This window comes from Canis lupus, chromosome 9 (genome assembly GCF_011100685.1).
Source record: "Canis lupus familiaris isolate Mischka breed German Shepherd chromosome 9, alternate assembly UU_Cfam_GSD_1.0, whole genome shotgun sequence".
NCBI lineage: Eukaryota > Metazoa > Chordata > Mammalia > Carnivora > Canidae > Canis > Canis lupus.
In genome coordinates this window covers 52377043-52393384 of record NC_049230.1, presented here as the reverse complement: position 1 = coordinate 52393384, position 16342 = coordinate 52377043, and the positions used below count along the sequence as shown (strand labels likewise).

General features: G+C 43.6%; 1 protein-coding gene across 4 annotated transcripts in view; it reads right to left on the bottom strand.

Annotated features, from left to right (window-relative positions):
• MED27 (mediator complex subunit 27) overlaps positions 1–16342 on the bottom strand; it is a 203912-nt gene that overhangs the window by 30346 nt on the left and 157224 nt on the right. The window lies entirely within an intron of this gene.

The window sequence follows — 16342 nt, the reverse complement described above, 5'->3', positions numbered from 1 at the left end:
GTAAGATTATGTGAAGAGAAAAGGATCACCTCTCCCTCTTGTTGCTGAGGGGCACATGGGAGAACCCTTGGAGGGAAGGCATCCGAAAGTGATCAGGAACAGGCTTTGAGCAACAAGGCCTTCCTGCAGTGTAACTACACTGAATTTATTTGTATTTTTGGCTTATAAATCTCAGGATAAGTTCCATAGATTTAATATATGCTGGATAGAGTAAAATTTCCTTTAATTTTTTCTGTCTTAAGAAAGATGATCTTTTTCAAAGGCTATCCTAAGATTCTGGCATCCTAGGACTTGGTAAACGCATTTATTTTCCTATTCTCTCATGGCCCTATGCACACCCATGGAATATGTAGGAGAATACAACAGAGAGATTAAAGGCAGGCACCAAAGGCTCGGGCCTGGCTGAACTATCTGTTTATAATAGTTGGTAGTAAGTGGAGAAGCAATACCACGTAAGTTCTGAAGGTAAATGGAAAGTAGCTGAATTTTATCTCCAAAAAGGAACATGATCCTGGATATACATTAAGTGCTTTTACTCTCTTAGAACCTAAGCACGTATTATGGATAAAAAACAAAACAAAACAAAAAACAAAATGAAAAACCCCCACAGGGATCCCTGGGTGGCGCAGCAGTTTGGCGCCTGCCTTTGGCCCAGGGCGCAATCCCAGAGACCCGGAATTGAGTCCCACATCGGGCTCCTGGTGCATGGAGCCTGCTTCTCCCTCTGCCTGTGTCTCTGCCCCCCTCTCTCTCTGTGACTATCATAAATAAATTAAAAAAATTAAAAAAAAAAAAAAAAGAAAAACCCCCACAAAAATCAACAACAACAAACCCACACACCTAAAAAAAAGTGCAATTTCATATAATGCCAGAGAAAAAGCAACCTGTTGTATTTGCTGGAATGGACTCAGCATTAAGAAGAGAAATAGCACCTTCCTCTCTTTTAGGGGTTCATGTAACTCTTCGGTTACTTTGCTATGCCTCTATTGTTCATTCCCCAGGTGAGCCCCTGGAGGTGGACTCAGAACAGGACCCGTGGTCTGGCTTGTTCGATGAGGCTCCAATATCACAGAATGGGCTGACAAGAGCCCTTGCCCCAATCCTAATTGTGTGACCCAACATAAACTCCGTCGCTGCTGATGCCACCTTTAGGCACCCTCTCCCTTCTCTGCTGTTGGGCTGTCCTCTTCTCTTGGTTAGTCCTGCATATCAGTGAACATTCTGAGCATCTGGTTCCTTCAATAACTTCTAAGTGCTGAGAGGATCTCTCTATTTTTGTATTCCTAAAATGGTCCAGAATTACAAACAGGGTAAGAAACAGACAGGATACCCTTATTTACATTTAAGAGAAGGTTAATAAAAACATCTCATTCCTGTACAGTACTTTCAACTATTGCTACACCATGAAACATTGAATGGGTCACTTCTTGGGTAACTGGGTATCACTTACTTAAGGATGTCAACAAACTACCAAGGTAGGAGCAGTAACTCTTTCTAGTTTGCATGCAATCTACAGGGAGAAAGGGAGAGAGGGAGGAAAAGAATCAAGTTCACAGTTTTGTAATTATAAGCACTGAAATTAACAGCCTCTGGCTGGGCTGCAGTGGAGGTCCAATACACCGTCTCCAACAGGGCCACCATTTTCAACTGTCTGTTTTAACTCTCTGCTAATAAGCAGAGATAACTTAAGACATTATTTCCTTAAAAAAACAAAGTTTGGCTGATTTTAACCAATAAATTGCTTCTGTCATTTGTCAAGGTTTTAAAGATGGAATTCAGAAACAAAACCACACTAAATACACTAGAAATTTTATATATATTTTTTTGTTATTTTTGCAAGTGAATTTTGGTATTTTAAAGCTAATGAATACTAAAAATTTAACTAATAAATAGTTTTGTTATTGAAAAGCCTAAAATTAGAGTGAAAAAGAAGGAAATAGTCATTCAGTCTGCTCTTTTAAATCACTAACATTTGGGGAGATTTCCTTTCAATCCTTTTACTATCAAAGATTAATAGATTTCATAGAAAAAGAGGTCAGACTTATGGTTATCAGAGGTAGAGGGTAGTGCAGGGCTAAGTGAAAGCAGGAGGCCAAACAGTCCAAAAGTCCAGTTAAAAGATAAATATGGGGGATCCCTGGGTGGCGCAGCGGTTTGGCGCCTGCCTTTGGCCCAGGGCGCGATCCTGGAGACCCGGGATTGAATCCCATGTCGGGCTCCCTGCACGGAGCCTGCTTCTCCCTCTGCCTGTGTCTCTGCCTCTCTCTCCCTCTCTCTGTGACTATCATAAATAAATAAAAATTAAAAAAAAAAGATAAATATGTCCCAGGGATGCAATGCGCATATGATGACCACAGCTCGTGGTGCTGCCGGATGTGAAGAAAACTGTTTACAGAGTAAATCCTACAAATTTGTTACAAGAAGACATTTTTTTCCTTTTCTATTTTCTTCTTTCTATGGTATCTACACAAGAAGATGGATGTTAGCTGAACCTACTATGGTCATCATTTCACATAAACCACTGTGCTGGGATGCCTGGGTGGCTCGGCGGTTGAGCGTCTGCCTTTGGCTCAGGGCCTGATCTCAGGATCCGTGATCGAGTCCCATGTCAGGCTTTCTGCAAGGAGCCTGCTTCTCCCTCTGCCTGTGTCTCTGCCTCTCTCTCGGTTTCTCATGAATAAATAAATAAATCTTAAAAAAAAAAAAAACACCACTGTGCTGTACCCTTGAAACTTATACAGTGATGTAAATCAATTACTTTGTAATAAAACTAGGGGAAAAAGATCTACTGTTTCTGAATTTTTAAACATGGTTATAACATACTACATACATAATTTCAAATCAAATTTTTATTTAAGTTATGACATAAGCATTATTCTTACTGCTGAGAAGTCTTCAAAAATGGCAGTATGTGCTTCATGGCACTCTACTGGGTGGATAGATTTATAATTTCTTTAACCATTCTCCTATCACTGGACATGAGTTGCTTCCATGTTTTCCCTGATATAAATTTGCCTACAAATGCATACTTTTGTTCACCAAGCTTTTGCTGTGTTTGGGATTATTTCCTAAAGACAGATTTGTAGAATTGCAATTACCGGGGCCAACAGTACAAATATTTTAAGGTTTCTGGTGCAATCTGCCAACTGCGAGCCACAAGGGTTATGCCAGCTACAAAGGTATAAATGTACCTACTTCACTCCTCTCGTCAGTAACAGGTGCCATTAAATCAAAAGAAAACAAAGTAAAATCCATCCCCTCCTGAAAGCAGCAACTTAATTTCTTTAATCCATTTATTAAAAAAAATTTTAGAAGACTTATTTATGTATTCATTCATTCATTCATTCAATCTAGACAGAGAGCATGTGTGCACAAGTGAGGGGGAGAGGGGCAGAGGGGCAGAGGGAGAGACTCCTTAAGCAGACTCCCTGTTGAGCACAGAGCCTTGACATAGGGCTTGATCTTAACACCATGAGATCATGACTTGAGTGGAAACCAAGAGTCAGATGCTTAACCAACCGAGCCACTGAGGCACCCCTAACCCACTTATTATGACATATTTAAACATATACAAAAGTGAGTGAAACAGAATAAAGAACCTCCACAACCTGCCCCCTCCCTCCACAGTTTCAACAACTACAGCTTTTGGCAAATCCTGTTTCATCTCCACCTCAACCTACTTTTCCCTTCCTATGTTATGCTGAAGCAGTAACAACCACAGTACCATTTCATCTGTAAACATATCCTCTGTGTCTCTAAAAGGACTCTCAAAAAAATTCAGGACTACAATGCCATTCCACACCTTAATCAATAAGAACTCTCCAATATTATCAAAGCTGAAGTAGTCAGGGTTCAAATTTCCAACAGTTTTGTAAATGCCACTTTTTAAATAAGTTTGCTTGTGTCAGGAGCTGAATGTGGTCCACACAATGTGATTGGCTGACATGGCTCATGAAGCTCTCCTAGACTGAAGGTCCCCTGTCTCTACCCCTGCCCCCACATTTTGTTTGCTGAAGAAACTGGATCATTTTTTTCTACAGAGTTTTCTGTAGTCTGAATTTTGCTGATGGCATCCTCATGGTGTTCTTTACATGTTCCTCCTTTCCCTGTACTTCCTGTAAATTGGGATGAGGTGAGATTCAGGCTTGATTTCTTTTGGCACAATGAGTTCACGGTCGGTTATGGTCTACCAACAGGAGGCGAGCTAGCTTGGGTGTCTCAGCAGGTGATGTGGGCAGCTGCTGACCCATTAATTCACCAGGGGTTTCAGCTGGCCATATACCAATGGGATCGTTCCATCCTCGTTTATTAGCTGGAATACTTTTATAAAGAAAAACTCTCCCCATCTACTATTTGGCTATTAAGTGGTTGAGTTTACTACACAGGAAAGGAAGGATAAACACTCCATTCTTTCCCTTTATTTACCAGTCTTGAAAACAATGCTTCAGTTCACCAGTTTCCTTCCGATGCAGATGGCTTAGTTTCCACCCAACATTATTATAAACTCATGAATTTAAACATATTTGATGTCTTTGTACCTGATATAATTATTAGTCTGATATTCTTACTGATGCTCACATTGTCCTGTGGCCCATGGGCATCACCCTGGCTGAGTCCTTTTGACACACTCTAGTCTCTGTGACAGCTCCTGGCTATCTGGAACAGGACAGTCCAGGCTTATCTGGTACAATTTGTGTCCGAGGTCACAAGTCAGCCATTTCCTCCACAGCCCTGGCTCTTTTCTGTGAGAAATGGCATTTCAGAACCATGGCCAGGGCAAGAGGGGCAAATAATTTTGACAGGTTAAAATTTTTGTTTTTCATTTTATGAGTATGAATTAGGTCTGTATTCTCCTTTCTATCTCCCCCCTCAGCTTTTATTCATTTTACGGTGATCATCCCCATGGCTTGTGCCTGTACTGGCAGCAGATTGTGGACAACTCCATTACCTTTCAAATCAGTAAAGCACTATGAAATTTGTCCATTCTTATTTTTTAGAAACCCGGGAAGGACCCTTGTACTCAGCTAGGTGGAATATACATAGGCTTATGGCTTTTGGAATTTTTAACATGGTCATAACGAAATTACGTATACAAACGTATACAACTTTGAAGCCTGACACTGTGAGGCTCTGGAATCAGCTGCACTTGGGAGTCACATCTCAGCCCTACTGCTGGAAAGCCTGGCCGGTCATCTACCTTCTCTGAACATCAGCTTTCTCTCACCCAGTGAGGATCACGATAGCTCCACCTCAGAGTGACCATGAGGGGTCAGTGAGACAATGCACTGAGCAAGGATACAGAACAGGCCCGGTACAGGATACATTCCCAGTGGCAACTGATGCTCCTTGGCCCAAGCCCTTGTTGGGATTTGGTGGAGGCAAAGTCATTTGAAGCCAGTTAACATCAAAGCTGGTACTAGAACAGTTGATACCTCCATTTCAGTGAACTTGCCACTGAGATTAATTTACCCTTCTGCTGTGGCACCTGGGGCTAAAAGGGAGCTGTAGACAGTGGGTGACAGTGGTGCTGGACCCTCAGGTATGAACAGAAACGCGCCCCTGATGGACGACCGCTGAGTGGAAAGTCAGCAAGCCTGAGAATCAGTTTAGACATGAACGAAGCTGTCATGTGGGCTGATGAAGACACACATTGCAGACACCCCCAAAAGGCCATTTAGTGTGCAGGTCAAGTGCATTAGGCTTTAGTACCACATGTGCCACTGGGCAGTGTGACTGGGTATAAGTCTAACCACCGCTCATGCCTGTTTATTTAGCTGTGAAATATGGAGGGGCCCGTGGGAAATCAATCGAACTGATCCATGTGAAACACAGCTATGGGTGTGGTGCACAACACCATGCAAGAGCTGCTAGCCTTTGTTTCTCTTGAGCATGGTATGGTGGAAAGGACCACAGGAGCCTTTCAAGCTCCATCGAGGTGGAGCTTAATGCACACTCTAACGTTTTTTTCCAGCCCTCACATCCCTCTACAAGGATTTGGATTCTCTTATATCTAGACTGTGCTAGTTTCAAATGTAACTGGATGCACCAGGTTTTAACGACCTTGGAGTTCTGGTAGAGGCAATGCATCATATACTGGCTAATATACATTATCCCACAAAGCAACCAATGTCAGCCAGTCACAGGTGAAACGCGCAATGACAGGGGCTATAGGCTGGTTCTTGGCAACTGGTTGGGATACCACAAATAAAGCTAATGCCATCTGGTAATGAAGCGGGCTTGCTGTTACCAAGGAAACTCTTCTATTACTGAGCAGCACATTTCCAAAGAGCTCCCTGACTACTTCTCCTGTGTCTGTCCCCATGAGTGTTCAAATGGCAAGTTGTGAAGAGTCATCAGAAGCCAGTGGGTCTCCTAGCCCATCATTGCCTTTCCAGGGAGGTGTCTTTAGCCATGCTGTCACTGCCTCGGTGTTTGTCAGGTTAATTGTGCTCTGGGCAGGTGGGCTTGCATTGGTAGTCTTCTCTATTGGATCTCATAGCAGTTACCTGCCAGGCTGTATCCCGTAAGAGAATTTCCAGTTTATGATGACAAGGCAAGTCACAAGAAAAGAAGGGAAAGTGGGAAGAAAGTTGAAAATAATAGCAAAAATATTTAGTTTTGCTCTGCCACCAACTGTTGTCTAACACGAACTTAACAAATCTGGTAGATGAGATGTTATCTATACTGGCAGACCAGTGAGCTTACAAGGTGAGAGAAACTGATCACTTAAAAGCTTATTCCCTCAGTGCTGATGCAGGGAGAAAGGCACTTGGAAACTGAGCAGTATCTGTATCCAGGAGACCGGCATGTCCCAGAGGAAGGTGGGTGTGTCCAGGAGAGAGGAGAAGTGAGTGGACCAAAAAGCTCCTTTCCGTGTGGAACCCAGCACAAGATACCACACCCCTGACCAGGCATAAAGCATCTGTGTGGGAGGCGAAGAGGGTAGCATGGTATTTGTCATTCTGACAAAGGCTGCATGGCTGAGCTCTGCTTCAGAGGAGGGGATATATTAATAAAAGGAGGGGGGAATAAGTCAACCATTTGGTCATCCATGAAAGTTATTTTCCAAGTATAATCAAAGTAAAAGTCTAACATGTAGGTATCCTTAAGGGATTTGCTGTACTTTAAGTGGTTCATCAAACAGCGTACTTAGAAGGGTGGAAGTAGGGAGAGGCAGAGGGGCACCTCTACAGAGACTCAGAAACAATTTTTCTTCAGTACAGTATATTAAGGCCTTCCTCTTCATACTAATTCCAAATAAAGAGAAGGATAAAGTGAATGGTTTCAATAAGCATTTATTGAATACCTATGTCTGTATCATGTAAAGCCCTGGGCAAGGACATGGATTTAGAGAATCACACACCTTAGAGCTGGAAAGGATTTTAAAAAATCATTTTTCCTAACTTTCCCATTTTTAAAGGGGCAAACTGAAAGCCTAAGGAGGTTAAGAAGTGTCAAATATGGCTCCAGCCTTGAAGGAGGTGATAAAACTGCCACATGCCTGGATTAATTGCAGGGCACATAAGTCCTATACCAATGTGGGGCTCACGGTGTATGAAGAATTTCGGGGAGGATGGTGTGCTCCATCACTGAGCTGTCTGGCACAATCAGAACATGCCTGGTTTGGCACCTGCCCAATTTAGCACATGTTCTGAAAGGTAGAGTTGATTGTACAGAGGAGCACTCATGGATGGTATTGCATGGAACATTCCTCCAAGAGATGTTCTTAGATGTGGCCTAGAAAAAAAAGTTCAGGGCTACGCAGGCTTTTCCTTAACTCTTGGGGGGTCTTCCACTGCATACTACAGCCTCACCTCTTGACTCTAGGATAAGGACAGACTCTAGGATAAGGACTGGGCATGTGGCCCTATGGCCGCAGCGCCCCTCCTCGAAGAACCCTTGGATGTAGCCCAGCCAGGTGTCTTACTGTCATTCTTTTTTTTTTTTTTTTGTCTTACTGTCATTCTTAATAGAAGACAGCTGCAGTTTCAAAAAATTTGAGTCCAATTTCACTGCTGTTCTGTGCAGAGCCAGAAGCATGCCTCATACTGTTCCCCTTCCCTTGAGGAGCCCATGACCCCATACCAGCATCCAAATCACAAGAAATGGTGACCATAGAGTCTTGCTTCATCTAATCCTTCAGCCACCCTGCTATCTTCTCTGGGACTCTGATACGTAGCTCAAAACCTTGCTTCATGAGACCCCTGGTTTCCTTCACAAATGGCTTTAAAGTCCCATTCTGGATCCCATCAATAAAACCCTATTAAAGCACTTGTTCCATCGAATTTTAGCATGGTTTTTTTTCTGATTTGTTTTTTAAACAAAGCTTAGTGCTTTGATTTCTGCATAGATGCTAGGTATGTGTAGTCCTGACACTCATGCTAGGTGAGCTGTAGGCTCAGAAGCCACAGCAGTGAGGGGAACTGGAAACTAAGGTACGGAGGGAGACGGACTGTTGCTTCCTTCTAGGAAAACACTAAAACTGGATATAGCTGTGAGGAAATGGAGACAGACCCACCTCGAGAGGCTGAAAATCTGGCAAGGCTGAGGTGCAAAAGATACACTAACTGTCAGTGGCCTGCAAGAGGAGGCCACTAGCACTGCAAAGTGCTGGCCAGTAACCCAATCATGAAAGAGAAATGGGTGAAGTGACTTGGAAACCAAGGGGTCAAAGCAAGGGGCTGCCAGAGATAAGACAGATGTTCTCCCACGCTGAAGGTCACTCATTTTGCTCAACAGGATGGATCAGTTGTACTTCCGATGATAAATACAATGCAACAAAATGCAATATAAGGAAAAAATGAAACCAGAAACCCACGTATGGACTAGACTTGTGGTATAGAGTGCTCACAGCCCCAAGATGGGAATTCTATCTTTCCTTTTGACAAAGGCCCAGGAAAAATAAGGCAGATAAGCCAACTTTAGATTCTGTCTACCAAAAAGTCAGAAATTCAACTTAGCAGCAAGGCAAGAAGGCATGGGAATCACGTTTATGAACACTAGGAGAGAAAGAGACCAGCTTAGATCTTTGCTCTGCCCCTTCCCAGCGATGTGACCCGGGACAAGTTACCTGGCCTGTTAAGCCCCTGTTTTCTTTCCTATCAACCCCGGATAAGGCTGTTGTGAGAGGGAGTGACACCAGACATGTGTGGCCTCAGTACCATGATTAAAACAGACCAAGTGCTCCAGCAGTGGTCAAGCTGGTTACTCCCAGTGATCTCCTTGTCATGGGGGAAAAGCAGCATGGTGCAGGGGCAAGAGCCAGGGCTGTGGAGACCAGAGATTCAAGTTCAAATTCTGCCCCTGCCACATACAGAGAGCAGTGTGGCCCTGGGAAAAGCAACCCAGGGGAGTTCTGGCTTTCTCATTATTGAAATGGAACTGTTATGTGAATTGAACAGCTAGTGCTATTAAGTGCCTGAAGAGGGGGGCGGTCACTATTGGCCTTTGCTACATGGTAGCAATGTTTTTAATTATTAAGCACCTTGCCCAATAGGATGAGGTTTATTTTGCATTTGTTGGCTTATTCTGTTGATGAATGAATTTGACTCACTTGCTAAAAAGCACCCATGTTAACAATTTGGGTACCTGATCCTCCTGAACCCATCCCTCTCTTCTGAAGTCAAACCCTCCCTGGCTGCAGGGGAACAGCATCAGAGAGGACTGACTCATTTGTCAAGTCTCATCGTTTCATGAGAAGGATGGCCTGAGAATTAACTTCCTATTTCACATGCTAACCATAAATTTTCTCCATATCTTCCTACCTCAGCTCCCTTCATGTCTCCCTCAAAAACAGTAATAAAAATTCACATGAGGTCAAAAAAACACAGTGAACCGAGGAAGACGGTCTGCCCTGATCTGGGTCTCTAGCTACCTTTGGGCTTCCCCTGCAGTGTTAGGGAAAATCCCCAAATTTGTCAAAATGAAACTTAGCTTACTTTCATTTATAAAACAGATCTTCAACCATGTCATAACAGCTCTTCTGGGAAAAGAGGAGGGTGCAGAACCAACGCACAGCCTGCATGAAAACAGGGTGTCTCAGTTCCAGAAAGATTTATGTGAACGCAGTGGGGTTCAGGTTAGCTGATGAAAGGAGCAGCTGACTCCTGTATTCTTGAACATACTGAAAATGGTGACTTTCTCCTACCAGATCTGAAGAAGGATCCTCAACAACAGGTACGCTTTACTCATCTCCTGTACTGAACATGACAGGAAGGAAGCCACTGCATGCGATGTTCCAGCCTCACGGGATCTACCTGCACCAAGGAAGCAGGTGCTTCCTGCACTGGAGGAGGCCCGGGGGCAGGTACCTGTCCGAGAGCGACTCTATCTGACCCTATGTGGTGGCTTGGAACAGAAGGTTCTGCCCATACTGGATAGGCCAATTAAACTGCCTCCTTCCAGAATCTGGTCTGCAGAGCATGGAAAAAAGTGGGAACAAGCAGAGCACCTCTGCCAGGAGGCTGTGGAGGAAGAGGAGGAGGGAATGAATGAGTGGAGAAGAAGCACAAATGGACAATCGCACCATGCAACCTAGAACTGCCCTGGACTATGGATGATGGCTTGCTTGCCCTCCCTCTTTCTACCCAACAATATTGCTCAATATGTGTTATGTATGGGCTAGGCATCAGGCACATGGAGAGAAACACAGTCACAGGGCTAACAGGCAACAAATTAGTATATAAAGAAAGAAACACAATTTGCAAGAAGTTCTGAAGGAAATGAAGTAAAAACTAGGTGTGAAAAAAGTGACATTTAGATCATTGAGTTCACTCAAATATTTATTCAACAGACACTCACCTACTATGTGCCACCCATTGTTCTAAGGATTAGAGAGGGAGTGAATGATACAACATCTCATAAGTGGACATTCTTCGGGGGGGCAGATCTGGGTGGACCACAAACAAACCTGAGACCATTTCAACTGCATGGGGCTGTGGTTTGAGCTGGGCTGAAACCCAGCTGGTCCGTGTCCAGTGCTGTGCATAGAAGCCTGTGCTGGGGGAAGCCTGTGTGAAGGCTGAGTGGGAGAAGAGCCGGTGTCTCAGGAGCAGAAGGACAGTGCGGCGGGTGAGAAGGTGGCCTGTGCTGGCTGGTGGCAGGCCAGGTTGGCCATCAAGAGCCTCTGAGGCTGATGAGGAGTTTACTTTGGGAGAAATGGGAAGCTATTGTAGGGTTTTTAGCAGAGAAATGACATGTTTGCTGTGAGCTTTTACAAAACATGCCCCTCGCTGGCTCACAGAAGATCAAGAGAAGGCACTGGGGGGACCTGGCAGGGGTGATACCAATAGAGATGGTGAGAAGCAGACGGACTTAGGATACAACTGACACAAACTGCTAGGGACTAGATGTGAGCTGAGACAGAGGGAGCTAGACGCTAAGGAAGCTTCTGGCTGGAGCACCAGGCTGACAGTTTTGCTATTTACCGAGACGAGATGAGGAAGAAGAGAAAACCAAGGAGTGGGGAACACTACTTCCTTTCTGTCAAGTTTAAGGTGCTCTTGAACTATCCAGATGGAGGTATGAGATGGGCAGACTGGAGATGAGGATCCACAGTTCAAGTTCATGAGTAAGCACTACAGTCACTGGATTTCAAGGTGGCCCGTGGAAGTGCACAGGAGCTGAAAGCGCATCTTCACCTGCACACCTGTATGGCATGATCTGGGCTCTGAAGTGCTCAGGGACGCTCTTTCCCAGCAGAGGCAAGTCCAGGTGAAGGTGATCCCAGAGTAGATCTGCCGCTTGCCACGTGCATGCCAACAGGACCCATGGTGCTCTCTGAGACACATGCGTGCGGCCCTGCTACATCTCCACTTCTGTCGATACCCTGTTAGGTAGCACTTGGCTTTTTAAGATTTCGACTGCAGGATGTGTGCCAACTTGACCTTGATGTAGAAAATTTTAATTCAAATCAATACAGGGACAAGGTCACTTTAAAATCCAATTAATATGAATGGGAAAATATGCCCCACAGTTCTGAGAGCTGAAAATGGAACAGGTGCACGTTAACGACAATAAAAGAGACATCCACACGAGCCCGGCTGGTCCTTCTGTGTTTGATAACACAGCTAGCTGTGTCCTTAAATACATACAGGAATTAGAAGACCGGCAAACTTTTTTTGGGGGGTTGGGGGTAAAAGGGGTCTCTATTTAGGGTAGCTTAAAATTAAACTGTAGTTTGTGTGAAGAAAATCATAAAAGGTACTGAAAACTGTGAATTCCTATAACCCAATTTTAAATAAATTAAGCCCTGGACTTTTCCTTACCCAAGAATCCCTGGAAAAATTTAAGGTGTTAATAGTCTGACTAGCAGCAATTTGCATTTATATAGAACACATTCACAAAACTGTTTGCAATGATAACCGTAACATAAGGGGAAACCGAGGCACTGGTATTTAGAAGTCTTTTATTCTCCTGCTAGCATTAGGCGACCAGGATCCTATGCCACACTTCTTCCTCAGATTTACCGCTTCTATGTCTATACTTTGTTTCTTAGGAATGAGAAACATTTATTTTATGCCCTGAATCAGTCTCGCAAAAAAGACAAAACATTATTGTCATTATTAGATTCCTCCTGCTGCACTGCTATCCCGTCTGGAATCTCAGGTTTTCCACCCTTAAGCCTGGCTGGGAGAGAATATAAATGTTCACCCATCCGCTTACCACAGGGAAGACTGCTCTGTAACTTCAAGGAACAACTGCAAATTACCTAAAACTGGAATGAGATACCTGGGTGCCAGTGAAGGAGAAACCAATTTCTTAACTGATCCTATGTTTGGACATTAAAAAAAAAAAAAAAAAAAAGGCTCCCGAAGGGACTGGCACTGAGCTCCATGCGGATTGTCACACGCTTGGGACAGCTTTTTCGGCATCCTAGGAAGCCCTCGTGGAAGTGAGGTGTAGGTGTCCTGCATAGCAGGGCAGAAGAGGAAGCTTCCACCTGAGCCAACAGACAACAGCCGAGGTCACAAGACGACTGTGTGAGTGTGTGCTCGCTTGTACAGATGATACTGCAGCAACAAATCAAAAGCAGCCCAATTCTCTGTAGCCAAAGGACAAGCTGCTGCCTTGCACAACGTCTGCTCTGTCCTCCCCATATAGACTGCTTCAGAGGGTCACTCTCCTTCATTCGAAAGAATGCAAACTGTCCCTCTCGCTCCTCACCAATCTCCAGTTACCTCGTCTGCTGCTAGTATTAATGCTCTTCACATGCTCATTATTCTTTAATGATGCCTGTTTGTAAATAGCAAGATGGGATGCAATTAAACCATGAGAGGCTAAATAAACACACATACTAATTAGGATCTTTACAAGAGATTTCTTTTTTCATGTATAGACTGGAATTTACCTTTCATTAATCTAACTTAATTGCAATAGTGCACCAATAAAGAGTCAACACAAATTAAGTGCTCTAAATGATTTCCCCATATTAAGGGTGAGCAAGCGATCCTTCCTTTGGGTAACAAGGCCTATTCGGCAGCAGGTGGAGATCGAACGGGAAAACGTCACAGCTGAGCATCAGGAGAAGGCTCTGGGCAGTTAAGACAGGTACTGCACCACAATCATAATGTTGGTGCTTCAGATGCCTGACGTTAATGAGGTCAAGGCCATGGGTTCAGACTGCAGCTTCACCCCTCCTGTGAGTCAACTGGCTTTGCTCGGTTCCATGGTACCAGGCGACATCTCTCACATTTGTAAGCTTTCTGTTACCAGTTCTGAGAGATGGAAGTAAAGGTTTTGTTTCAATCGGTTAAAATCCATTCCCACAACTAGAATAATAATGCCCAGGAACATTTGCTCTGAGGCAAGGCAGTACACATAGATCTTTCTGTATGAAAAGGACATCTGTTATTTGTGGAAATAGAAGTTATTATGTTTTAACCTCTGATTTCATGAGGTGTGAAAGATTATATACATTTGGCAATTAACCTGAAATGGAGTATGATGGTATATCAACATTAGGTCTTTTCTGCAAAGGCCTTGGGGCACCTAACAATTTATTCATACAACACGCATTGACTTGAGCCCCTCTAAGTAACTGGTGCTGGATCAGGGTCAGGAAACTACTTCAGGAAAAATGTCACTTGCTCTAGAACTCTTTTTATCTTTTACCTAGTTCACTTGTCCTTTCCTAATCACTGATGTTAACCATCTACCACCTTCTCTTTGTCAAATGTGGAAATGCATTGGTACACAGAAGACCCAACTTCCCTCCTCATCCCCAAATGAGCCAGTGGCACCACTGGCTTGGGACCCACAACTCTGAAAAAAAGCCAGGCCCTGAAAGGTCCAGGGTGGCAACATGACTGTGGCAACCTCCCTGAGGAGATGTGTACATTACACTGTATGACTCAGCATCAATGGAATTCTTCAGTTCCTAAATTAAAAATAAGTAGGGAAGTTCACCAAGACAACATTTCCCAACGTGCATTCCATGAAAAAAGGTCCATGGCTAATCATGTTGGGAAAACTGTGTATACCCTGTCCTCCTCTTGAACATTCATGGCACACACAGAACATTAAATGTTCTGAAAAGGACTGCAAAAAGTGTGAAATGAGTCAAGGGAAATCCCACTAAAGTAGAGGCGGGAGACCAGAAGGGGGAGCCACACCATTCAGCAGTAGTTGCAGAAGAATTATCACTTAGAGACCCCAGCAGGCACACCTGCAACAGGAGGGAATCATGACTATGACCCAACAGAATGGAAGCTACATCTCCTATGAGGAATCCACTACCCCAGTGACTTAGTTAGTGAGGTACCGCCCTCACCTTGAGCTCCTGCTTTTCTCCAGTAGCCTTTGGTCCAAGACAGCCCCTCCCAATGTCCTCTTCCCTCATCACAAAATAGTGTTCCTCTCCTTTCTTTGGTGGACTTGTCTGTGGTTTTGCCGTAGTTTGCATGTCCCAAACCACAATTCTCTGCTATTCAACTTGTTTGTTTTGTTAAAATAACTTTTATTTTTAACAGAAGGAACCTTATTTCTATGTTTATTTAACCAGTTAGTACTTCCTGAACCTATGGCACATATCAATTTCCTTAAGAGTTAGTGTTCCAAGAAGTCCACTTCAGGCAACACTGTTAGATTACTAGCCTAATTCGACCAGCTAACAGCAATCTGGATCCTGTTCTTCCAGTGAGACATACATCTTTGCTCATTTGCTCCCTGTGGGCAGACACAAGACAGCAGTTCTGCTCCTCTCTTCCTTACCCCAGAGTCTGGAACCCACTGGAATCAGGCTTCCCCACATGAGACCCACAGAGGCTTCAAGGACCAAAAACAGCTCCTGGATACACTGTGGATAACGATCTATCAACTCTAACATATTTAATTACTCCCAGTTCAAGAACTTTCAAAGATTCACTCTTAAATTTATTTTTATGGCTACACTCTAAGTCTCTGAAAATCCTAGTCTTGAAACAGCTTCACCAACAGCCCTCACTTAATCGCTCTGGTAGATCATATATAAAAACAAAATAGAGCTAAAAAAAATCATTCCGTGTTAGTGAGCAGATGTCTAGCCCATTTGCAATTAATACGACCCACTTCCATACAATCAGACTACTTAAAATTCCTGGAACAAGATGTAAAAGTTAAGATGCAAATGTTCTGATTTTAATGAGAATGAATGGAAACTATAAAATCCTCTCTCCCTTTGAGGGTAGGTACAATCTACATATAAGTCCCAACTGCACACTAAATTTATCAACAAAACAATCATTTGATAGAGCCTGTGTGAAAGAAGAAAATAGAATCGGAAAGTCAGGAGTCTATTCAGAAAGCATTTCTTACCAAAATTAAATGTTATCAAAACCATCATTCTTTTAAGAAGCTTTAAAAAAAAAACTGGATGCATTTCAATGCATTTCTTCCAGTTACCTGCATGTACTGGGAGCTTCTTGTATTTCTTTGAATCCCTGGGACCTCCTCATGGATAGAAAGACCAGGACTTTGGCACTTCTTGGATCTCCGTTCAAATTCCAGCTCCACCATTTAATCTACGTTGAACACACTGTCTAACCTGCTGGTCTCAGTGTTCTTGTCTATAAAATGGCAGTAACATCTTGCATGGAGGGGCTGGTTGGGAAAATCCAATCAGTAAGTGTTCAGAGATGCAGGGCCAAATAGAGGAACACATCGCAGGCACATCACGGTAGCAGTGATTAGAATTACATTCATGGTGGTGATGGGGACATGCTGTTCTAGGGTCACAAGACAAGTCTCACATTTGATTTTTAGCTCTCCCTTCAGGGAAAGCCTTTCTGTCCGCTCACAGAAATCTCACCCCTTCCTTGGTGATCCAGTTGTTGTGTCGTCTCTCCCGCAGCCTGTATTTCCACTG